This window comes from Canis lupus, chromosome 6 (genome assembly GCF_011100685.1).
Source record: "Canis lupus familiaris isolate Mischka breed German Shepherd chromosome 6, alternate assembly UU_Cfam_GSD_1.0, whole genome shotgun sequence".
NCBI lineage: Eukaryota > Metazoa > Chordata > Mammalia > Carnivora > Canidae > Canis > Canis lupus.
Window position 1 is genome coordinate 3,404,281 of NC_049227.1, and position 27,621 is coordinate 3,431,901.

Sequence of the window (27,621 nt, forward strand, 5' to 3'; positions counted from 1 at the left end):
GCCCCCAACCCCTAAAAATCTTGGTTTGAAGAAGAGTGACTATTTTTTACCTTCCATCTTTGAAATAAGGTATCACCTGATACAATATGAAGATGAACTAGATATTTTAAGACTTATCAAATACTCAAAATTTTATATACTGAGGGTAACAATGAACAGATTAGTAAACAAACTTCACCCTCCCTGGACATAAGCAATGAGATCAAAACAAAACATGTCTACCAGCACGTGATCAAGTAAATGCTTGGGATTATAGGCTGCTTCCTATACTTTACCTTCCTAATCTTGACTTCTGACGATAAACTAAAGAATAATATTTGTCTACATACGACCATTTTATGAGCAAGTTCCATTAGTAGAACCTAAATGTACCAACTAAAAACCATTTCATCACTAAGTATTTAGATAAAGATGACAACTGGACTCAGTTTACAAATAGCAAGTAGCCTTCAACAGAGTGTGGAAGTGGTGAAAAATCACTCTAAAGTATCACTAGTAGGGGCACCTGGCTCAGTCAGTTAAGTATCTAACTCTTAGTTTTGGCTCAGGTCCTGATTTCAGGGTTGTGAAATCGAGCCCTGAGAAGGCTCTGTGCCCAGCATAGAGCCTGCTTGAGATATTCTCTCTCTCTTTCTCTCTCCCGCCCTCACCGCCCCCCCCCCCATACTCTCCTTCTCTCTTGAAAATAAATCTTTAAAGTATCACTACTTTTCCACATCTGGGGAATTGTATTTCCTTTCATTATTATAAAAATTTTTAATCCACAGAGAAGTTAAGACTATAATAAATTCCCATATACTCACCACTCAGACTCACTAATTCTAATATTTTGTCACAAAACTTATTCATATTTTGTCACATGTGCCCACCCTCTAAACCTTCCCTCCTTCCCCATGTCCCCTTCCCTTCTCTCCTTGCTCCATGCCTTCTCCACACAGACACATTTTGTGCATACACAGGCACATTTTGGTGAACCATATGAAAATAAATGAAAACTTTGATATTTCACTCCTTTATTTTAGCATGAATTGAAAACAAGGACCTTGTCCTTCATAACTACATTATCACTAACATGCTCACACAGTTTAATGTTTATTCAAAATTACCATCTACTATAGTCCAATTTTCAAGTTCCCCTAGTTGTCCCCAAATGACCTTTATAGCATTGCCCTCAACCAAGGATTCAATCAAAGCTCACATTCTGTTTTTTGACAGCCATATCTCAAGTATCCATGAACTGTCCCCTGTATCTCTTCAGGGGGCATGAACTCTTCAGAGTCTTCAGAGTCTTCAGAGTCTTCATGAACAACTGTCCCTGTACCTCTTCATTTAATCCACTTTGCCCCAGCTAGGGACTCCATGTTCTAGGACTGGTGTGTGAACTGAATCACAGTATCAAATCACTCTTTTATAAATAGTTGTAAAATGTCTTAATCCATCTGGGAGAAATTATGGCATGATAAGGAATGGTTTTAAAATCAACAGACTGAAAATTCTCAGTCTTTTCATCTAATTATTGTGTTTGTACACTATCCAAGTGCAGGTTTTCAAATCTTATCTTCAGACATTTTGGGTCCAGTTCTGAACTTCAAACCTACTCCTTCTGCAACTCCAAGATAGAACTCAGTAAATCTAAGAGAATTTTTATAAAAGATTAGGAAAGGGCTACCCACAGTATCCGAGTCAGAGATAACCCCCAAATTAACCAAGTATCTGCTTATTTAACTTTGATTAAATTTGAAATCAGAATCTCAGATATGACCATGCACAAAAAAATTAGACTAAAGATTAAAGGAACTATTATTTGATCTGGTAATAACTAAGTTCTCAATGCAAATCTGGATAGCTGCTCAGAACACATACAAAATAATGTTAATATGTACAATTTTTACTGTGACCTTCAATTTTTAGAAAATTTAGTTCTTCAAGGCAGGAACAAGATCTTAGTCAAGGATGGAGGCCTAGAGACCTTTAATAATACTGGAAAGTTTGCAATGGCCTTTGGCCAAAATCAATAAAGTTCTCACCTGAAAACTGGCTTTACTGCCAAGAATAGCTATTAGTGGTAGGAGGAATGGGGTTTTATGCTCAGCAAGATTATTTCTCCAAGCAAGCCAGACACTGGATTTCTGTAAAGAATTCCAACCAACAATTCCAGATTATAAAAAACATTGTTTGCAGGACTGAATCTGACTTAATTTTTTTAAATTTGAAAACACAGCACCTGTCAAACAAAAGGGGCTTGTTTTGTCCATTCATACATTCATTGAACAAATATTGATTTAGTGCACTCAATGTGTTCCAGGCATCCTACATTCTGCAATGTGTGCTGAGGATGTAACAGGAAAAACATCCTAAAGGTCTTGCTATCACTGAACTTACTTTCAATGAGAAATGATTGATTTTTTAAAAAAAATTAAATGAATAAATACATACATTTACAAAGGAGATCTTTCTGGATGGTGATAAGTGTCATTAGGCAACTTTAAAAAAAGAATGACAGAATAAGTAAGAAGAGATCAACACATGATGAGTGATCTGAGAGGATGATAGTGAAGAGGTGACATCTGAATTAAGACCTACATGCAGGAGGAACCCACTATGTGAGAATGTGTAGCAGAGAAACCAAGGAAATGTGAATACATCAAAGAATTGAAGGAAGGCTGGGGAGAGTCTCCAGGCCTGATCCTGGAGGTACAATGGGAATAGAAGAGGGCAGGGGTCGCTAAGGATCTCACAGGCCATGACCAAGTGTTTGGACTTCATTCTCAGTAAACTGACAAGTCCTAGAGGATCTTGAGCAGAAAAACGCTAAAATGTAACCTATGTTTCCAATAGATGATATTAGCTGATACATAATGAAAAGATAATCAAGACAATGAAACAGTGAATGCTCTGTCTCCACGCCATTGTTTATGCTTCAGTTTTATTTCCAGGACTAATAAGAAGTACAAGTACACAAGGCCAGCACTGTAAAGGCAGAATGATGGAGCCACAGAGCTACTAGACCTGTTCCTTCGCTCGGTTCAATGACAAAGACAAGCGTGAACTATAGAGCAACAAAGCACTCACTCTGTACATGAACCAAATGTATCTGGGGGAGTGACATCAACTAGATGACAGAGTAGGAGGTACTAGCCCTAGTCTTTCCCCTTCTCCCCCCAGGGAAAAAAAAAAAAAAGACAATTACAAAGCTACCTATGAATTAAAATAGTCCTCAGAGTGCTCAAGAGTCCATGTGAGAAACTACAGCAACACATTGGAGAAAAAAAAAATTGCTGGTGCAATGTGATGTGCTTGGCTGAGACATCAGCAGATGATTAGCAACAAAGAAGAAAAGTGAAGGCTATCAATATCAGCCACACAACAGGTACCATCACAGTCTCCAGTGGCTTGCTTTGCAGAACACGCTGGCAGCCTATGCTGCTGAAGACTTCAATAGCTGTATGGCAGCTGTGAACCTCCAGAGTCAGAGACACTGCTATACCACCCCCAGAAGGAGCTGCTGTTATTCTACCCCAGGACCAAGGGTGCCCCTCAACAACACTACACATGCCTTGGACTCCAAAGTTGTGACTGTTTCATGTGCACCTACACTTCAGACCCCAGGTCCATGGCCTGTCCATGTGCATCTGCATCTCAGGCACCAGAAACACCACTGTTCTGTGCTGGCCAGCACCCCAGACCCCAAAACTGCTGTTGCTTAAAAAGCATCCACACTCCAGACCCGGGAACCAAGGCTCCAGAGGGGCCCACACATCAGCACCTGACGTACAACCGTCACAAAGGCATTCAAGCAAGCTGGACCTGGACAAAGATGATTCCCTCAACCACAACATCACCAAAAGGAGAAGAGGAAATCAGAAAGTCCCTAGCAGGCTTTGCCACTAAAGACTACAAAAGCACTCACCCTCACTGTAAACACCCACAACCTTGGCCACTGAGGACCCCTTCAACCTTCACCAATGTTGACCCCTGCTGATGACACTTCTCAGAAACTACACCAAGGAGCCTTCCCCCAAGCCAGAACTGCCACAACCCCACCCAACCCTCCCATTCACCAACAAATGAAGACATTTCCCTCCTAAAATAAGTCTGTAAGGATTATGAGAGGTAACTGGTCTATCAAATGCACAGACATCAACATACTTTGGATCAAGACCCAAGATGGGTCTCTACACTGAGCACGGAGCCTGCTTGAGGATTCCCTCTCCCTTTCCCTCTGCCCCTCTCTTCACTCCCAAGCATGCTTTCTAAAATAAATAAATAAATCTTTAAATAATAATAATGATAATAAATAAAAACATATTAAGAAATAATGGCTGAAAACATCCCAAATCTTGGGAGATATATGGTCATCCAGGTATATGAATGAAGCTCATAGGTTCTCATATAGATTCAACCCAAAGTGGACTTCATCAAACACATTATAATAAAGCTTTCAAAAATGAAAAAGAAATTTTGAAAGCATGAGCAAAGAAACTATCACACATAATGGAAACTCCATATGGCTATGAACAGAAATCTTACAAGTTAGGAGAAGGTTGGATGGTAGATTCAAAGAGCTGGAAAAAAAATGCCAACTAAGTATACTTTACCTGACAAATTCATCCTTCAAAAATTAAGGAGAGACAAAAACTTTCCTCGAAAAACAAAAGCTGAGGTAGTTTGTCACCACTAGACCCACCTTATAAGGAATGCTAAAAAGAGTTCTTCAAGGTATAATGAAACTGATAATTAGTAACATGAAAACATGTAAAAATATAAAACTCACTGTTAATAGTAAGTATATAGTCAAATTCAGAATACCCTAATACTGTAATCATACTGTTTGAATTACTTCAATATGAGATTTAAAACTCAAAGTACTAAAAATGACTACAAAAATTTCTTATTGAATAAACAAAATAAGAATGAACCAAAATCTAAAATGTTGTTGGGGAAGTGGAGTAAATGAATAGAAATGTTGTATGTAATCAAACTTAAGCTGTTGTCAGCTTAAAATAAATTGTAACAACTATAAAATGTTTTATGAAAGTCTCATGGTAACCACAGAGTAAAAATCTGTAGTAGATATGGAAAAGAAAAAGAAAAGAATCCAAGCTCACCACTGTGGAAAATCACGAAATCACAAAGGAAGATAGCGAGAGAGGAAGAACGATGGAACTAGATACACCTTCTAAGAAACAATGAACAAGAGAGCAATGGGCAAGCCCTTACCTATCAGAAATTACTTTAAATGTCAACTGGGTCAATTCCCCAGTCAAAATACATACAGTGGCTGAATAAATTTAAAAAAAAAAAAAGCCCAAGTAGAAGCACCTGGGTGGCTTAAGCATCTAACTCTTAATTTTGGTTCAGATCATGATCTCAGGGTCCTGGGGTCAAGCTCCATGTTGGGCTCCATGCTTAGTGTGGTGTCTGCTCCAGATTCTTTCACTCTGCCCTCTCTTCTTGCCTCTCATTCTCTCTCTCAAATAAATACATAGATAGATAATTAATTAACTAATTAATTTTTTTAAAAAAAGCACAACTATACACTGCCTACCAAAAACTCATTTCAGCTTTAAGGGCATACACGGGCTGAAATTGGAAGTATGGAAAAAGATATTTGATGCAAATGGAGCAAAAGAAAGCAGGCATAGCTATACTTGTATTAACATAGACTTTAACACAAAAAAAATGTAACAAATGATAAAGATTGTTATGTAACAATAACAGGTTCAGTTTATAAGGAGGATATAATAATTATAAACATATATGCACCCAACATGGGAGCAACTAAATATACTAAGCAAATATTAACAGATCTAAAGGCAGTCATACATACAAACATAGTAAGTAATAGTGGGAGTCCTCAATGCCCCACATTCAACAATGGGCAGGTCATGCTGAAAGAAAATAGGGAAATACTAGACCTAATGAGACATATATAATGAGACATACAGGGCAGCCCCAGTGGCTCAACAGTTTAGATCCACCTTCAACCCAGGGCCTAATCCTGGAGACCCAGGATCGAGTCCCATGTCAGGCTCCTGGCATGGAGCCTGCTTCTCCCTCTGTCTGTGTCTCTGCCTCTCTCTCTTTCTCTCTCTGTCTCTCATGAATAAATAAAATCTTTAAAAAAAAATGAGACATATATAAAACATGCCATCCAACAGCACAGAATACACATTTTTCTCATACATGCATGAAACTCTCATCCAAGACCGATCTTATGATATGAAACAAAGCAAGTCTTAATAAGTTTACAGAAATTGAAATCATATCAAGTATTTTTTCTGACCACAATGGTATGAAAATAGAAAACAGTAACAGACAAAAGGTGAAAAATCACAAATACATGGAAATTAAGCAACTTTCACTGGGAATATAAAAAATAGTGAAAGAGATGATAGGGGAAAGGAGAGAGAAATGAGTAGGAAAAATCAAAGAGGGTGACAAAACATAAGAGACTCCTAACTCTGGGAAATGAACAATGGTAGTGGAAGGGGAGGTGGGCAGCGGGGTGGGGGAGGGCGGCAGATGGTGACTGGGTGACAGGCACTGAGGGGGGCACTTGACAGGATGAGCACTGGATATTATACTATATGCTGGCAAATCGAACTCCAGTAAAAAATATACAAAAAATAAATTTAAAAAAATTTTTAAAAAGGAAATTAAGCAACACACTCCTGAGTATTCAATGGACCAAAGAAGAAATCAAAAAAATATCTTGAGACAAATGAAAGTGTTAGTAGAGGGATGCCTGCGTGGCTCAGGATCCCAGGGTCCTGGGATGTAGTCCCACATTGGACTCCCCGCAGGGGAGTCCCTCTGCCTATGTCCCTGCCTCTCTCTCTGTGTCTCTCGTGAATAAATAATAAACAAAATCTTAAAAATAAATTTTAAAAAAGTGGAAATAGAACAAAGCTCATGAGATGCTCATGAACAAACTTCAGTTTTAAAACAGAAGTTTGTATTAATAAATGCATATACTAGGAATAAAGTGATCTCAAACCTTACTTTATGCCTCAAAAAATACAGAAAGAATAAAAAATTAAACCAAAAGTTACCAGAAGGAAAGAAAAATAAGTGCAGAAGTAAACAGAAAAGAGAAAATCAGAAGAAAAGATCAGTGAAACCAAGAGCTGAGTTTAGAAAAGATAAACAGAACTGGCAAATCTTCAGCTTGAATAACTAAGAGAGAGGACTCATATAAATAAAATCAGAAATTAAACAGGAACTGTCATGAACAATTACAAGCCACCAAATTGGAAAACCTTGAAAAACTGGATGTTACTAGGAACATAAAATCACCAAGACTAAAGCATGAAAAAATAGAAATCTGAGTAGACTATAACTAGTAAGGAGACTAAATCAATAATAAAAAAAAAAATCTCAAAACCAAAAACAAAACAAAAAAAGGACCAGGACAAGATGGCTTCACTGGTGAATTTCAAAACAAATGTGAAAAAGCCAGCGCTTCTCAAACTCATCCAAAATACAGAAAATGAGGGAACACTTCCAACCTCATTTTTTTGTCGTCAACACTATCCTGATATTGAAGCCAGGTAAGACACTGCAAGAAAAGAAAATCACAGGCCAATATCCCTGATAAATATAGTTGCAGAAGTCCTCAACCCAATTCAATGACACATTAAAAAGATCATGCACCATGATCATGTGGCATTTATTCCAGGGATTCAAGGATGTTTCCATATATACAAATCAATAAATGTGATACACCATATTAAGAGAATAAAGAAAAAATCACATGATCTCAATAGATACAGAAAATGCATTTGCAAAAAATTAAACATCCTTTAGTAATAAAACCTCTGAACATAATAGGTCTGAAAGGAATGTACTTCAACATAATAAAGGCCATATATGTGAAGTCCACAGCTAACACCATACTCAAGAGTGAGAAAAACTAACCACTCTTCCTCTGAGAATAAAAAACAAGATGCCCAACTTGCCACTTCTATTCAACACAGTTTTTAAAGTCCTAACTAGAGCAATTATGCAAAAAAGAAGATATGAAAGGAGTCCAATCAAAAAGGAAGAAGTAAACTGTCTGTCTGCAGATGACATGATTTATAAAATACTGTAAAGACTACATCAAAAAACTAATGACTAATAACTATGAACAGATTCAACAAAGATGCAGTATACAAAATCAACACAAAAATCAGTTAACATCTACACACTAACAACTATTAGAAACAAATTAGGAAAGCAATCTCACAAGCAATAGCACAAAACCAACCAAATACTTAGAAATAAATTTAACCAAACAAGTAAAAGGTCTATAAACCAAAAAGAGTAACATATTGATAAAAGAAATTGTAGAATACACAAATAAATAAAAAGATATCCCGTTGGTAGGAATGTGAACTGGTTGGTGGGAATGTGAACTGGTGCAGCCACTCTGGAAAACTGTGTGGAGGTTCCTCAAAGAGTTAAAAATAGACCTGCCCTACGATCCAGCAATTGCACTGCTGGGGATTTACCCCAAAGATACAGATGTAGTGAAACGCCGGGACACCTGCAACCTGATGTTTATAGCAGCCATGTCCACAATAGCCAAAGTGTGGAAGGAGCCTCGGTGTCCATCGAAAGATGAATGGATAAAGAAGATGTGGTCTATGTATACAATGGAGTCATTAGAAACGACAAATACCCACCATTTGCTTTGACGTGGATGGAACTGGAGGGTATTTTCCTGAGTGAAAGAAGTCAATCGGAGAAGGACAAACATTATATGATTTCATTCATTTGGGGAATATAAAAAAATAGGGCAGCTCTGGTGGCACAGCGGTTTAGCGCCACCTGCAGTCCGTGGTGTGATCCCGGAGACCTGGGATCGAGTCCCACGTGGGGCTTCCTGCATGGAGCCTGCTTCTTCCTCTGCCTGTGTCTCTGCCTCTCTCTCTCATTCTCTCTCTCTCTCTCTGAATAAATAAATCTTTAAAAAAATAGTGAAATGGAATAAAGAGGAAAGGAGAAAAAAATGAGTGGGAAACATCAGGGAGGAAGACAGAACATGAGAGATGCCTAACTCTGGGAAACGAACTAGGGGTGGTGGAAGGGACATGGCCGGGGGATGGGGGTGACTGGGTGATGGGCACTGAGGGGGGCACTTGATGGGATGAGCACTGGGTGTTATTCTATATGTTGGCAAATTGAACACAAATAAAAAATAAATTTATAAAAATAAAGATATCCCACGTTCTTATATTGAAAGAATATTGTGAAAATGTCCAAACTATTAAAAGTAATCCATGGACTTAATATAATCCCTATTAAAATCCCACTGGCGCTTTGCACAGAAATAGAAAAAAAAAAAATCCTAAACTTAATACAAAACAATAAAAGGTCCTAACCAGAGCAACCCTCAGCAAGAACAGCAAAGTTAGAGGTATCACACTTCCTGATTTCAAAGTATACTGCAAAACTATAGTAATTAAAATAGTATGGGACTGGCATATATACTTTCATATCACACACCTGATAGGAAGTTAGTATTAAGGACCACACACACAACTGACCAGTAAAACAAACACACACATTTACGAACAACCTAATTATTATTTTTATTTTTTTAAGAGGTATTTATTTATTCATTCAGAGAGAGCGAGAGAGAGGCAGAGGGAGAAGCAGGCTCCATGCAGGAAGCCCGATGTGGGACTCGATCCACAGTCTCCAGGATCACACCCCGGGCTGCAGGTGGCGCTAAACCGCTGCACCACTGGGGCTGCCCGGAACAACCTAATTAAAAGGGTTTTGAATAGGCAATTTGCCAAAGAGGATACACAAATGGCCAACAGGTACATTAAAAGGTACTGGATATTGCTAATCACCAAGGGAAATGCAAATCAAAATCATAACAAGATATCATTTCACACCTGTTAGGATGACTATTGGCAACAACTTGATATTATCTTTTCTCCTTTGTATATTCTTGTCTCCTTTCTTGACAAGTGACAATATAATCATGGACTTATTTCTGGACTCTCTGTTTCATTGATTTATGTGTCTGTTTCTTGCCAATAACATGCTGTTTTGATTAATATAACTTTGTAGCACAGTCTGAAATCAAGAAGTATGGTACCTTGGGGATCCCTGGGTGGCGCAGCGGTTTAGCGCCTGCCTTTGGCCCAGGGCGCGATCCTGGAGACCTAGGATCGAATCCCACGTCGGGCTCCCAGTGCATGGAGCCTGCTTCTCCCTCTGCCTATGTCTCTGCCTCTCTCTCTCTCTGTGTGTGTGTGACTATCATAAATAAATTAAAAAAAAAAAAAGTTAAAAAAAAAGAAGTATGGTACCTTGATCTTTCTCAGGATTGCTTTGGCCATCATGGTCATTTTTAGTTCTATACAAATTTTAGGATTATTTATTCACGTTCTGTGAATAATGCCATTGGTATTTTTATAGGAATTTAACTGAATCTATAAATTTTTGGGGGTAGTATAAAATTTTAACAATATTAATTCTTCCAATGCATGAGCAAGGCACATTTTCCCACTTATTTCTATCGTCTTCAATTCCTTTTATCTATGTATTCTAGTTTTCAGAGTGCAGGTCTTTTACCTCCTTTGGTTAAATTTATTCCTCAGTATTTCATTTTTTCTGATGCAATTATAAGCAGAATTATTTTATATACACACACACACACACACACACACACACTTTAGAGAGAGAGAGAGAGAGAGGGCACAGGGATGGGGAGGGGCAAAGGGAGAATCTCAAAGAGGTTCCATGCTCAGCTCCTTACTTGATATCACAACCCAGAGATTATTACCTGAGCTAAAATCAAGAGCCAGATGTTAAACTGACTGAGCTCCCAGGAGCCCCTTAATTTCTCTTTCTGATAGTTCATTATTAGTGTGTAAGGAATTCAACAGATTTCTATTAATTTTGTAACCTGCAACTTCACTGAGTTCATTTATCAGTTCTAACAGTTTTTTGATAGAGTCTAGGATTCTCTATATTTCATTTGTGAAGAGTGACAGTTTTACTTTTTTTTTCCAATCTGGATGCCTTTTATTACTTTTCCTTGTCAGATTGCTATCGTCAAGACTTTCAATATTATGTTAAATAAAACTAGTGAAAGCGGATCTTCTTGTCTTATTCCTGATCTTAGAGGAGCATGAAACTAGCCCACTTTCTTACATCATATACAAAAATAAAGTAAAAGTGGATTAAAAATATATAAGACCAGAAACCATAAAACTCCTTGGGAAAAAAAAAAAAAACATAGGCATTAAACTCTTAGACACTAATCTTAGTTAATACTTTTTTTTGGCTGTCTCCTAAGGGAAGAGCAACAAAAGTAAAAAAGATAAGCTAACAAGGCTGCATCAAATGAAAAACTTTTGCACAGTAGCAGAAGCCATCAACAAAATAAAAAGGCAACCTACTAAATGGGAGAAGACATTTTCAAATGATGTAACCAATAAGGGATTAATATCCAAAATATATGTCACACAATTCAATATAAAAAATCTGATTTAAAAAATGAGCAGAGAATCTGAATAAACATTTTTCCAAAGATGACATACAGATAACCAAAAGACATAAAAAGATGCTCAGTATCACTCATCATCAGGAAAATGCAAATCAAAACCATGGTAAGATCTCACCTTGCACCTAACAGAATGGCTATCATCAAAAAGACCAAAACAACAACAACAACAACAAAAACCCAAAAAACAAAACCAAGCATTGCTAAGGATGTGAAGAAAAGGGAACCCTCCTGCACTGTTAGGGTTTTTCATCACTATGAAAAACAATATAGAGGTATCTCAAAAAATTAAAAACAGAACTACAATAGGATCCAGTAATTTCACATCTGGGTATTTACCCAAAGAAAACTAAAACACTGATTCAAAAAGATGTATGCATCCCTATGTTTACTGCAGCATTATTTACAACAACCCCAATATGAAAGTAGCCCAAGTGTCCATCAATAGATGAATTTGGATAAAGATAATAAAATACCCACACACCCATAAAAAAAGAATATAATCTTGCCATCCATGAGGGCTAAGTATGTCAGAAAGAGAAAAACAATATATGATTTCACTTTTATGTGGGATCTGAAAAACAAAACAAACGAACAAAAGAAAACAGAAACAGACTCACAGATACAGATAACAATCTGGTGATTGTCGGGGGAGGAAAGATGGACAAAATAGGGGAAGGGGATTAAAAGATACAAACTTCCAGTTACAAAAAAAATTAAGACACAGGGATGGAATGTACAGCATTAATAATATTTAATAGTAAATATTTTAACAATTTTGTATGGTGGCAGACGGTAGCTAGATTTATCATGGTGATCACTTCATAATGTATATAAATGTTGAATCACTATGTTGTATAGCTGAAACTAATATAGTATTGTATGTCAACTAAGCCTAAAAAACTGGAGGTAACAAATGCTGGGAAGAATGTGAAGAAAAGGGCACCCCTAGTACACTGTTAGTGGGAATAGAAATTTGTACAGCTATTATGAAAAACAATATAGACGTTCTTAAAAAATGCAAAATAAGACTACTATATGAGTCTACAAAATCCACCTCTGGATATACTGCAAGGAAAAGAAATCATTATCTTACAGAGAAAAGCTGCACTTTCATGTTCATTTCACCATTATTTTAAAAAGCCAAGACGTGGAAATACTTAAGTGTCCATCTATGGAAGAATGAATAAAAAAGATAGGAGACACACACACACACACACACACACACACACGAATATTATTTGGCCATAAAAAAGGACATTCTGTCATTTGCAACGATATTAGTGAACCTGGAGGGTATTAAGTTAAGTGAAATAATGCCAGACCAAGAAAGACACTTTATGGATTACTTATATGTGGGGTGGCGGTGGGGGGCAGTTGAACTCATACAAGTAGAATGGCAGTTCCAAGGGTTAGGGATGGAGGAAATGGAGAGATGTTGGTTAAAGGCTACAAACATTCAAATAATTAAGTGCTGAGGGTCTAATGTATAGTGTGGTAGCTATATTTATTTACACTGTATTATACACTTGAAATGTGCTGAGAGTCCATATCAAGCTTTCTTATCACACATTCAAGGTCCCTATATGTGTTAATTCACTTCACTGTGGTGATTATTTTACAACGTACACATATATCAAATCATCTCATTGCACATTTTAAGTATATATAATTTTATTTGTCAATTATAGCTCAACAAAGCTGGAAAAAACTGTACTTGGGGACCTTCTCCAAAGGTTTCAGACATATGGCTGAATGAAGAATAGCTGTATTTTTAGTTCATCATCAGTTTTTCTTCTTTATAAAAATGCCAGCAAAATCCTTTCCAAAACCTTATGTCACTGACAAGCCATTATTCTTAATCACCTCCAGATTTTGGTGTAGCACAGAATATCTCACAACAATGGCATGTGACAGAGATGACCCTGCCCCTCCCATCCACAGCTCCCAGATTATACATCTGCCAAAGCCCATAGACAATTAGAAAGAGTATGAGAGCAGTGAATGAAACCTGCTATCAACTAGGGCAATTTCAGACAAATTGCCTCAGGAAGGGGAAGGGATTTCTACAGACCATTCACTTAGGAGGGACCACACACTACAGTCAGCACAGGGAAGAGTATCCATCCTCATTTGTGTAAAAAAAAAAAAAAAAAAAAAAAAAAGCTAAACAAAATGAAAACAAGTCTTTCTTGAAAATTATATACAATCAAGAAGGCAAAAAAATGCACATTCATTGCTCCTAATAATTCTACTATCAGTAAGCTTTTTGCTGGAGAAAAACATTTATTAAAGATTCCTTTTTTTTTTTAAGATTTTATTTATTTATTCATGAAAGACACTCAGAGAGAGGCAGAGACACAGGCAGAAGGAGAAGCAGGCTTCCTGCAGGGAGCCCAATGTGGGACTGGATCCTGGGACTCCAGGATCACACCTTAGGCTGAAGGCAGATGCTCAACCACAGAGCCACCCAGGTATCCTTTTATTAAAGATTCTATCAAAATTTTCATAAATACTTCAGAACTCAGATTTGTAAATCTAAAGTTTCCTTTTTAAAATGTCACCTCTTTAGAAAGAAAATGTTTGTTTGTTTAAAGATTTTATTTAATTATTTATTCATGAGAGACACAAAGAGAGAAAGGCAAGGGAGAAGCAGGCTCCCTATGGGGAACCTGATGTGGAACTTGATCCCAGGATCCCAGCATCATGCCCTGAGATAAAGGCAGATGTTCAACCACTGAGCCAGTCAGGTGTCCCTAGAAAGAAAATGTTAACACAACACAATCTAAATCAACATTAGGTTCAAGTCCTGACATTTCTGACCATATTATAGTTCCCATATGATAAAAAGAGTGACACTGTAATCGGAGAACAGATAAACTACATAAAATGAAAACTGTGCTATTTAATGCATCACAGTATTTCACAGTGATGTCTCATTTTTGCTATATTCCTAGATCCAAGAGGAAGAAAGAATGTATCTCCTGAATATATATTTTATATAGACTTTTGATTCATATCTCTTCAAAAATTTCTTTACAGAAGTATATATAATTCATGTCTGTTTAATTTTATAATGTCCCCCCAAACTGTAGATTTGCTTCATTTTAATAACATTGATTTTGCCCAACATTAATAAAGCTAATCAACCATATTAATAAAAATGCTTTTATCTTCCCCAAAAGTAGCAATTTGACAGGAATCAAAAAATTCTCCATTAAAACTCATCAGTTGTTTGACCTAAAAGAGCAGCAGATTTTCTTATGTCATGAATATTCATATGCAAACAATCTATGCACATATACAATGTGGCACATGTCCCTTCAGGTTCTAGAAGACTATAGCATACTTCCCATTGCTGCCACAAAAATTACTCCCACAAAGTGAAATGATGAAAAAAAAAAAAAACTCAAAATAATGGAAAGTTATACTCGCCATACTGTTTTCTGTGGTTTTCTCCTTCAGTGCAAGAAATATGAACTCTATGTAAATGCCCAATAACAGGGCAATAATTTAGTAAATTATAATAAAAACCCAAAGGAATTTTGACAAACAGTACACAGAAACATTAGAAAGAATTTTGTATGGGTAAGTGCAAAAAGGAAAATATAAAACTATGTGGAATAGTCATAAAGTGTAAATAAGAGCTAAAATGCAAAGGAACATGCAAAAACTAAAACTTGTGCCAATGTTAGGATTACAATTACTTTTTCCTAACAAAAGTAAAGGAAAATTAATACCAAATGGAAGAAAAGGTTCGAGTCACTACTGGTTTCCAGCAGAGTAAACTAATTTTACTCTGGTCTGTAATTTTACTATAGTCTACACTCTGGCCACTGGTTTTAAAGTGTGATTCTAGGCTGACTGCCCTCAGCTATGGATGGAAGGGGCTGGACTAAATAGCCATTCAGCTCCAAAATTCAAAGAGTCTTCCCCTGCCACTATAGAAGCAGGCTGAATATTAAAGTCTTCCATTGCTATTATGCTGAGTGAAATAAGTCAATCGGAGAAGGACAAACATTATACGGTCTCATTCATTTGGAGAATATAAATACTAGTGAAAGGGAATAGAAGGGAAGGGAGAAGAAATGGGTAGGAAATATCAGAAAGGGAGACAGAACATGAAGACTCCTAACTCTGGGAAACGAACCTGGAGTGGTGGAAGGGGAGAAGGGTGGGGGGTGGGGGTGAATGGGTGACGGGCACTGAGGGGAGCACTTGACGGGATGAGCACTGGGTGTTATTCTGTATGTTGGCAAATTGAACACCAATAAAAAAATAAATTTATTATTAAAAAAAAAGTCTTCCATTGCTTCTTGCTGAATGACAGTCACTATAATGAAGCTCTCAAAATTATACCAAGAAAGAATCTGAGTACAGTTCCCAAATTATAGCCCTTCTAATTCTTTCTAAAGGCTTTTATCTCTTTCGAGAACATAGCACAACGGAGTCCTCCACTGGTTAAGTAAATGGCCCACCACTGGGTTATCACATGCTAAAACCTATGCTTTGTCTCTGACAATTTGTTTGGTTCACTGAGTGGGTAAAAGTGGCTGAACAGAAGCAAACTCATTCATGTAATTTTTCTTCATTTTACCTGTGGGTGATGATTCCCATTGGTAAGTGTTGCCTTGCTTTTGTCTTTTATTTTTCTCTCAGACTCACACATGCATACTCCAGAGACCCAAAGAATATAATCCACACTTTTACGAATAGCCTGGAGCGATGGGGAGAGAAGAAAGGAAAAGAAAAAGGAAAAAAAAAAAAAAACAGCACACAAAGCCTTCCTTGTTCTTATAATCTTTCTTAGACAAATTCTACATTAGAGAAAGCCACAGCTGAGGATTTTATGGTGGTGTTAAACACTACTTAAGTCCCCTGAGAAGGAAAGCATGCATTCCCTTTAGTATTCACTGTGCTAAGCTACTCAGCTTTCCTGAAAGATAATCTAACAGAGCAGTCAAAAGGAAAAAGCACAGACCATGGTACTTGCACTTAGCTGCTTATATACCCGTTTCTTTCCTTCCCAGGAAAGAAAGCAAACAAAAATGTTCTTGGGACCAATTCTCTTAAGGCCTGGTATTCTGTCCTGCACATAGTAGAGACTTAATATCCTCTGACTACGTCAATAAATTAATTCAGACAGCATGTTTCTAAATCTATTTCTGTGTTGCAGATAGCACACCAGAGGAAGATGAGATTTCTTGTCCTCAAGGAACACATAATACGAACTGAAAACAAGACACAGATATAACCAGATTAACAACACATAACTAAGGAAAAATAGACAAAAACTCATGACTAGCTACCTAAATGAAAGTAAAACATACTAAATGTGAATGCAATTACTACGAACAATTGAGAATAAACAACTCCAGATGTGTACATATCAAGTGGTAAGAACAGGAGCATACATATTTTGATGAATCTACTTGATTTCAGTCTACAAAGGACATATTAAGGCATTAATATCTACTAGTATTAGGAAGAAATACCATTTATTAATACCTAAATTTCAGTCTTAAGTTTTTCTACAATTTATTCACAAATTTAACATGAAGCATATTTTAAGACATGTGATACTCAAAGACCGGACTCAGTTCAAGACTCTTCAGGGGTACAGTGTGAAATGAAGGCCCATAATGAATATCATTTAGATGTTTATGATTGAGAATAAAACCATAGGCAGAAACAGTTTTCACTCTTGAGATAATATTGATTATACTGATTATATCTATATATATTAGGTAGTGACATCAGACATTAATTAACCCAAAGTCCTGAATAAGAAATTAAACATGAAAAAAGAAACAAACTCTGCACTTAGTATACTCACTTATGGAATAAAAATGAAATATATCCCACCCTCTTGTAGGTGAATATCAACTGACCTTATTAATCAGGCCAAGCACACATCTTTTTACAATAAATGTTCTTTTGTGGTGCCTGGGTGACTCAGTTGGTCAAGCATCTGCCTTCAGCTGAGGTCATGATCTTAGGGTCCTGGGATTGAGCCCTAGTCGGGCTCCCTGCTCGATCGGGAGCCTGTTTCTCCCTCTCCCCGTTCTCCTTGTTCTCTCTCTCTCCCTCTCTCTCTCCATCTCAAATACAACCTTAAAAAATAAAATAATAAACAATAAATCATCTATTAATTGACTTCCACTCAACAACCAGTTAGATCAACTACAGGCCTCATTTACTTTGTAAAGCAGACTGAACAATTCATAGCCAATGAATGCCCCTCCATAAGACATCAATGCATCACACAATCACTAAAAATAAACTGTCCTAAAACCTGTTTATGCTAGTTTTATTTATTTAATTAAATATCATGTAAACTGAAGAGTACAAAATGAAAGTGAGATATTGCTTCCATAAAAATTAAGCTGAATACCATAAACAGAGCTCCTTCAAAAATAAACTATTGTTGAATTGAATATGAGACAACCATACAAGACTGGGAAGGGGAATCTAAAAGGAGACTTCATTCATATTACTCATGTATGTCTAAGTTGTATCAATGGTTTTAGTACACTCTCAGACATTTTTGGTCAATGCATTATGGATGTGGTTTATTCAAGAAACAACGGTTTGAACACAAATCAGTGAAACCATTCTCAAAGTAACTCTCACTGCATATAAAAGTCCTGAGGAGGGCAGCCTGGGTGGCTCAATGGTTTAGCGCCTGCCTTCAGCCCAGGGCATGATCCCTGAGGCCCAGGATCAAATCCCCACGTCGTGGCTCCCAGTGTGGAGCCTGCTCCTCCCTCTGCCTGTGTCTCTGACTCTCTCCTCTCTCTCTCTCTCTCTCTCTCATGAATGGATAAAGCTTAAAAGCTTAAAAAAAAAAAAAAAAAAGTCCTGAGGATCTTAAAAAAAAAAAACAAACAAACAGTGCCAAGGCTGCACTTCAGACCAATTTAATCAGATTTTCTGGGATTGATACCTAAACATCACTGTTTTTAAGACTCCCCAAGTTTTAAGGCTCTCCAATGCACACCCAATGCAAACTACTGATCTATACCAAAAGATTTGTGAGAAAAGCATAATAACTTGGCTTACTATAAAATAATATATTTAAATATACACCTTTTCTTTTAATGATTTCTAGCTTTAGGTAATTGGTTTTAATTTATAGATGCACCATGGAAGTGATCATGTCAGATAAGAAGTATTCTACCAAACACTACCACCAAAAAGTATATAACCAGATCTACATTGCCCTAACAAGTAAAATGAATGGGATCTGAATGCCTTTCTTCACATGAAGATCTACAGGCAAGATCTATCAGTTACAGGAAAGTGAGGACGGAACATCACTTCTATAATTTCAAGAAAGTTCTTTCGTCCTCCCTGAATAAATCTGAGCATCTTTCCTGCTCTTTCTAGAACATTGCTGAGACCATCCAACTACACTCAGTGTACACACTAACATTGTAGAAAGGCATACGAAACAGTGAGTCTTAAAAAGCGGGTGGCAAAAAAAAAAAAAAAAAGAAAAAAAAAAAAAGTGGGTGGCAAAACAAGGGGAAGGCTGGTAATACCCTAGTGGAGAAGAGAAGAGATAGGAACTTAGTTTCAATGTGCCCACAGCAGAAACCTCCAATTTAAAAGCCCAATTCACGAATTCTCTCATTTATACATGCAAAGCCATACAATAAATAATTGTACATAAAGTTGTTCTAAGTGCTCTCAAACAATGTCAAAAAAGGGCAAACATATTATCTGAAGACCAAAGCCAATATATGAGTACATAGCTCTCTTTAATCCAGCTTTTGCTGCAACTGTATAGCAGACAGCCTTGAACAAGGAGTTAGAGTAGCCTGGTCAAAAGGATGCCTACTGCACTTGGTGCCACACATGGTGACAACACTTATCAAAAGTCACATTTGGGAATGCCTGGGCGGCTCAGTAGTTGAACATCTGCCTTTGGCTCAGGACAGGATCCCGGACCACACTGGGGTCCTTGTAAGGAGCCTGCTTCTCCCTCTGTCTATGTCTCTCCCTCTCTCTCTGTGTCTCTCATGAATAAATAAATAAAATCTTTTTTAAAAAGTCACATTTGATGTTCTATGTACTCTTCAAAATTAACTGACTCTATTGCCAGCTGAGGAACTCCTCATAGTCTAATAAAGTAATCTGGAATTGGGCTTTTGATTCAGATTGGCTGCATCTTTCACTTTCAAAGTACACTGATACAACATAGTCTTCAAATTCACCATTTGAAACAGGATTTCCATTTACCTCCTTATACTTAATCAAAGAAAATGACTATATTTGAAATCATTCCTTTGGAAATGAAATTCTTGGAGCTTTTGAGCAGTTGTTTGTCCTTAAGCGTTTTTATTTGAGTTGTCAAAACTATGAATAGTCTTTCCAGTGAAATGAGTCCACTCTAAGCTTGCAGCAAAATTTATAACATAGCCTGATGTACAAAGATCAAGTTATTCTGGTCTCAAACAACAAAACTAAGAGCGGAGGAAATAAGGTTTTGCCATGTCCAAGTTCTACTATCAAGTGAGAATAAAGAGATTCATAGTATCATGCTCCATAGCTTGTTCCTACCATATTTCTTTCAAATTTCAAAACTGGTTTTCTGGCACAAATTGAATGCTTCATTCTAACAGAAGCCAATAAAATTCTAGAAAATATAGTAAGAGCTTAGGCACAGTCATTGTGATTATTGAAATTTCCAACACACTAACTACATAAATAAATTTCAAATTAACTCTAAAGTTAAAGACAGTTATAGAATACACTTTAAACTTATGGACAGATGCATAAGGTTCCAAGGAAGGCAGCCAATGGGGTCAGACAGTGTTTGTAATAATTTCAGAGCAGTGATTCAAAAAAAAACATCTCTTACCAAAGAAACAAGTGTACTAATTTTCCTCCCACTGGACTCAACACCTCATTGAATTCAATGTTTCAAAAGAAGCAAAATCTATTATTGTTTCCTACACTATGCTCTTTCTGGCTAAAGTAGCTAAAATTTTTTAAACAAAGATGGGATTAACGATTCCAACCTTATTATGAAAGCGATTGTCAGAACTGCTTTGAAGAAGAAAAATATTGCAAATTGATGATGTTTTTTAGTGATGTATTATCTTGATGAAATAGCATTGCTGGAGGACTTAAAGATGCAAATGCATGTGCTATTGATAATATAATTTATATGAAGTAAGGTAAACTTGCAATGGGAGTTACTTCTAAGCAGAGGTTAGCAAAGTTTGATGACATTTCTAATATAAATGTAAGAAACATAAAGATAGGGATCCCTGGGTGGCACAGTGGTTTAGCGCCTGCCTTTGGCCCAGGGCGCGATCCTGGAGGCCCAGGGCGCGATCCTGGAAACCCAGGATCAAATCCCACGTCAGGCTCCCGATGCATGGAGCCTGCTTCTCCCTCTGCCTATCTCTGCCTCTCTCTCTCTCCCTCTCTCTCTCTATCATAAATAAATAAAAATTAAAAAAAAAGAAACATAAAGATAATAAAACACAATTATCACCCTCCTTGGAGCACATACTACCAAGCCTTATGCAATGTAAACACTTAAAAACATTGTCATTCAATCACTTTTGATTTATTTTTTAAATCAATCACTTTTTAAAAAACATCTTAGGAGACTTCTGCTTCCAGGAAAATGAAACATACTTTTTCCTATTACTTACACAAAGTACAACTTAAAACCCTGGACCTCGTGGATGAGGAAACATAAATAGGTGCTAGAGGTGAAGAGAAGAAGGCAGACCAGCTAAAAAACTGGGGACCCAAATAAATGAGATGATGGGGAGTTCCTTAGGGTTTTTTGTTTTCATTTTTGCTTGTCGCCTCAAATATCCCAGACCATGAGCTGAAGAAGAAAGAAGAAACTCAGAAACACCAACAGCAGATACAAAAAAGGCCCCAAGAAAAATCGGCTCTCTTTAGACACAGGACCAGAAATGAGTCAAACTAGCAACACAAACAACTTTTGGACAAACATCAGAGAAAAACCTGGGACACAGCCACTTCTCCATAAGCAAGACTGAGTGGGGAACCTACACTTTTACTCTTCCTCATCAGGCTTTACTGAGTTACTTCATCTCCACAGATTGTGGTGTCAGAGAAGTCAGGCAGAGAAGAGCACCACCCTATTCTCCATGTTAGTGGAGACCATGTAAGAAGCCTACATCTTCAAGAGGCAGTAAGGAGGCACCTCTGACTTCTCCCCACTTGGGTGGTGTAAGGAAAGGCACTGTGGAGAGTCATGCCTGCAGGTAAGGAGGCCATGCTCCTCCCCTGTGGTGTCAGCAGAGGCCAGGAGGGCTGCAGCAAGGAGACATCATTACCCCTCTCAGTCAGGACAGGATCAGCTGAGGCTTAGAGGAGAAATGGAACTCCTCCTTAGTAACTGAGAGGTCTTCTTCCCCATTAGGGGAAAACTGAGGTCAAGTTGGAAACCAGGACTTCCATCCAATAGGGCAATTAATAGACACCAACACTGAGATAATAGACATATTAGAATTATCTGACAAAGGTTTTGAAGTGCCTACCATAAAAATGTTTCAGCAAGCAATTACAAACATGCTTGAAACCAAAGAAAAAATAGCCACAGTAAAGAAATCTCAGCCAAGAAATAGAAGATATAAAGAAAACACAAGAGAAAATTTAGAATTCAAAAACATTATATTCAATAACAAAAACTAAGAACTCAAAAACTCTAAAAAATTGCTGAAAGAAATTAAAGATACTAACAAATGAAAAGACACCCCATGTTCATAGAATGGAACACTTAATATTGTTAAGATCTGCATTCTACCTGAAGAGATCTATGGATTCAAAGCAACTCCTTTCAGAATTAAAACTGCCTGTCAGGGAATCGCAGAAATAGATAAATTCACCCTAAAATTTATATGGAATCTCAATGGACTCCAAGTAGCTGAAAAAATTTGAAAGAAATACAAGGTTGGAAGACTGTCACTTTGATTTCAAAACTTATTACAGTAATCGAAAACAGTACAGTACCAGCATAAGGACAAAATGGGCAAAATAGACTAATGGAACAGAACAGAGAGCCCAGAAATAAGCTCCTGTGTATATGGACAAATGATCTTTGGTTTTTTTTTGTTCTGTTTTAAAGATTTTATTTATTTATTCATGAGAGACACGGAAAGAGAGAGAGAGGCAGAGACACAGGCAGAGGAAGCAGCAGGCTCCATGCAGGGAGCCCCCAATACGGAACTCGATCCCGGACTCTGGAATCACAATCTGAGCCGAAGGCAGACACTCAATCGCTGAGCCACCCAGGTGTCCCAAATGATCTTTGTTTAAATAAGGGTGCCAAGACCACTCAGTGGGAAAAGACAGTTTCTTCAATAAATAGTGTTGGGAAAACTGGATATCCACATGCAAAAGAATGAAGTTGGTCCATTACCACAAACCATATATAAAAATTAACTCAAAATGAATTAAAGGCCTAAACATTAAAACCTAAAACTATAAAATTCCTAGAAAAAAAATAAGGGAAAAGCTTCATGACATTGGATTTGGCAATGATTTCTCATATATGACACCAAAAGCACAAAAAGCAAAAGAAAAAAAAATTTGATGGGGCTGCATCAAACTAAAAACTTTTGTATATCAAAGAACACAATCAACAGAATAAAAAGGCACTTATGAAGTGGGAGAAAATGTATGCAAATCAGTGGTTAATGACCAGAATATATAAAGAACTTCTACAACTCAACAACCAAAAATCAAATAAGCTGATTACAAAATGGGCAAAGGACTTCAATAGACATTTCTCCCAAGATATACAGAAGGACCAAAAAACACAAGATGCTTAACATCAGAAATCATCAGAATACTACAAATCAAATGTAAAATTATGAAATTCTTTAAACAAAAAAAAGGTAAGAAAAATCTTCAGGATCAAGAGATAGATCAAGCAAAGAGTTCTTAGCTTTCACAAAAAAAACAAGGCATAAAAATGAACAAAGTTCATAAACTGGGCTGTATCAGAATTAGTTTTTATTTTTTATTTTTGCTCTGTGAAAAATGCTATTAAGAGGATGAGAAGACAAACTACAGATTGGAAAAAAATATTTATAAACCACATGTCCAATAATATACTAGCATCTAGAATACATTAAGAATTTTTAGAAACTGAACAATAAAAGTAAAAAACCCAATGAGAGAACAAGCAAAAGACATTTAATGAGAGATGTTTAACAGAAGATACCCAAATGAAAAACAAGCATATGGAAAGATGTTTAACATCGTATCAGCTGTTAATAGGGAAATACAAATTAAAACTACAATGAGAACGTACAATAAACATACAGCCACTCTAGAAGATAGTTTGGTGGCTTCCTAAAAGCTAAATATGCTATCCAGCAATTGCACTCCTGGCACTCATTCCATGGAAAAGAAAACTTACGTCTATACCAAAACCTGTACACAAGTGTTCATTGCAGTTTTATTTACAATTAAAAAAACTGGAAACGATGCAGTTGTGCTTCATTGGGGAAATGATTAAAACCCTTAACCCTAGAATACTACCCAGAAACCAAAGGGAATAACATACAATTTGGATGTATCTCCATCATGTTGAATGATAAAAGACAATCTTCAAAAGGGACACTGTATATCATGCCATTTATAGAACGTGCTTGAGATGACAAAACAGTACAAATGGAGGAAAAAGTACTGGTTGCCAGGAGTCAATGAAGTGATGCAAAGGCGGGTATAGAAGGCCAACATGAAAGATCTTTGGGGCACAGAATCTTTAGTATCTTGACTACATTACTAGCAATATCCTGGTTGTGATATTATGCTATACTTTCACATGATGTTACCTTTAGGGGAAACTAGATAAAAGGCACCTGGTATTCATATTATTTCACACAACTACATATGAATCTACTATCATCTCAACATAAAAGTTTTATTTTTTAAAAGTATACTAGTCAATTGCTAGTGGTTTCACAACATTTCTCTTGTATTTATTAAGTCTAGTAAAAATGATTAAGGCTATAAAAAGTATATTAGGCAATAATTTTCCCAATTTAATATATAAATAATTTTATCAAGTTTCTATATATTACCCAAAGTCATATACTACCAATAAATGGCAGAAGCAGAATTCAAACTCTTGTCAGCCAGACTCCCAAAAGAACCACAGAGTAATCTATGGTATTTAAAGAATAACTGAGCATCTGTTTTATGATAGTATTATGGATATCAAAAAAAAAAAGACATAGTTCTGGTCTCTAGGATCTTATGGTGCCTCAAGGCACAGACTGGTCAATAATCACAATGCAAGGTATTACATATATACAAGGACAAGTGCTTGCACTGTTGAGAGAGATCAACTGGGATTCTTAGAGAGGAGAGGGCAGCCTTTAATAAGCAGGGGAATAAGAGACTCAGACTGACCTTTGAACAGTATCACTCTAGCAGTGTCTTGTAACACGGGAAGGTATCATGAACTGGACAATATGGAGACCAATTAGGCTCCTCTAATAAACCAGGAAGAAGATGATAACAGAACTAAAACAGGTCCTTTGGGAACACACATAACCAGCTGGATAGTGATGTCTTACCCATGGTAGGAAATATAAATACATTTAGTTGAGAAAGAAGAAATTTACTGCATTTTAGAGATGCTGCATTAGAGATACCTATTGAAATTCAAGACAGATATCTAACTAGTCAATAACCAAACAACACAAAACAAAAAACAGAATGATGGCTACATACCAACCTAATTCAAGAAAGAGATAACTTGGGGCTCCTGGGTGGCTCAGTGGGTTAAGCAAGCAACACTTGGTTTTGGCTCAGGTCATGACCTCAGGGTCATGAAATTGAGCCCTACAATGGGCTCCAAGTTCAGCACAGAGTCCGATTGGGATTTTCTCTCTCCCCCTCTCCTTCTGTCCCTCACTCTACTCACTCTAGATGGATAGGTAGTTAGATAGAGAGATAGGTAGATGATAGACAAAATCTTGAAAAAAAAGAAAGAGATAACTCATCAATAATTTATATGGAAATATTACAGAGAAGTGTGTATGTGGTAGAGGTAATAGAGGTTTGTTTTACTATATACATATTTAGATACAGATATTTTTAAATTTTGGAAAGGGATCACAATCCTGATGATCACAGGAAAATAATACCATTGGCAATATTTTTGGTAATGCATTACCTTGAATTTCTTAATTTTTCGTGCTATTTAAGACTGATGAAATCATTTTTCCTAAATGTAAAACTAAGAAATGACTGTCCATTAAAGGTATCACATAATGTATTCTCTTACAACTGTGGACAAACTTCGCAGATGAAATTATCTTTCCAACAATTACAAGTTTATATCAAATTATGTGGTCACTGTTTGGAAATAGAGACAGGGATTTCTTCTTACCCTTTTAAAAAATACTGGAGGAAATTTCAAATTAACATCTCTATAAAAAGAATAACTTTTTAAAATAATGTGGAAAAGAATGATTTAAATTTGTTTTTTGGGACGCGTGGGTGACTCAGCAGTTAAGCTTCTGCCTTCGGCTCAGGGTGTGATCCCAGAGTATTGGGATCGAGTCCCACCATCAGGCTCCCTGCATGGAGCCTGCTTCTCCCTCTGCCGGTGTCTCTGCCCCTCTCTCTCTCTCTCGCCATGTCTCTTGTGAATAAGTAAATAACTTCTTAATCAATCAATCAATCAGTTTTTTAAGCATCCTTGTCCCTTGGTTTACACTCAAGCTTTTTATCTCTCCAATGAAACTAAACTCATTTTGATGAGTTTGGGAGGGATTGGGTGGGGGAGGGAGAAGGGACCTCCAGTGTAAGATTAAAAAATAAATTATAGGGAAGAAACAAAACAACAAAAGTTCCACTGAGAATCACAGAGATCTAGAGCACCATAAGCATGTCATAACCAAAACTGAGATTTTTGTTTATTTTTCTCCCATCTGTAATAAAAGCAAGATATTCTTCAATTAGCTATGGAGGCTTACATTATTTAGCTTTATGACAGACACATCTTTGTATATGAAAGCATTCTCTCATTTTGCTGCTAAAGGAATAGTAATATGGTCATTCAGATAAGGCAATTAATTTAACATCCCCCTCCTTTTCCTTTTTATCAAGATCATTGCTTGAAATGCTTTTTCCCCTTTTTTACATTACTTTACTCTCAGTCCTTAATTATGAGTTTCAGATTTCTATGGCAAGACATTCATTTATGGTGAAAGGAAAATGTTAAGGAGGTAGAACACAGTTTTAATTTATCAAAATTCATAACACCAAGAACGGGTAAGAGGCTCTTCCAAGGAAAGTAATCCACAGAGAAAAAAAGTAAATTCTAAACCAAGACATCACTTTTCCTGACCCTGTGTAATATATTAGTAATAATAATGTTAACAGTTAACAATGCAAATGGTTTAAAATGAAGGATGGGGTGCCTGGGTAACTTGGTTAAGCATCTGACTCTTGATCCTGGCTCAGGTCTTGATCTCAGGGTTGTGAGTTCAAGCCCCACACTGGGATCCACACTGGGCATGGAGCAAACTTAAAAATAATAATAAAATATATTTTAAAAAATAAGATGGAGGATGGATCTTTTTACATAAAAAGCCTATATATTTTGATGAGTACATACACACGGGTGAAGAACAAGTAATTTTGCTGTCATAAAAATAAAGTAGAAACAGATCCATACAGAAAAAAAAATGTGGCAAAATGAGCTCCAAGTATACTAACTTCTTTTTTAAACTAGAAGAATGGAGAAGGAATTTTTCAACTTGCTTATTTATGCATATAATCATAAGAAGTAAGGTAAGTTATCACAATTTCCATCTTGCCACATTATGTCTCCCTTCTCTAGGATCTCAGCTTAACTCTACAGTCAATATGCCAATACTGTCAACAAGAAAATCAAGAAAGGATTTCAAAAAGGAGACATTTTAGGTTGCCCCTGGAAACCTCATTTCTAACCCTATAAATTCCAAACAGAGTTAAGTGACACATATGGATCCAGAACAAAAAAGGATGGGTCATCGTCTCCAGGTAAGGGAAAATGTCTTAGAAAGTACACACTTCTTCCCACCAAGCCTAGTAATGATATATTAAAACAG

At 36.7% G+C, this 27,621-nt stretch overlaps 1 protein-coding gene across 9 annotated transcripts in view; it reads right to left on the reverse strand.

The window, feature by feature from the left end:
* AUTS2 (activator of transcription and developmental regulator AUTS2) overlaps positions 1-27,621 on the reverse strand; it is a 1,128,325-nt gene that overhangs the window by 737,011 nt on the left and 363,693 nt on the right. The window lies entirely within an intron of this gene.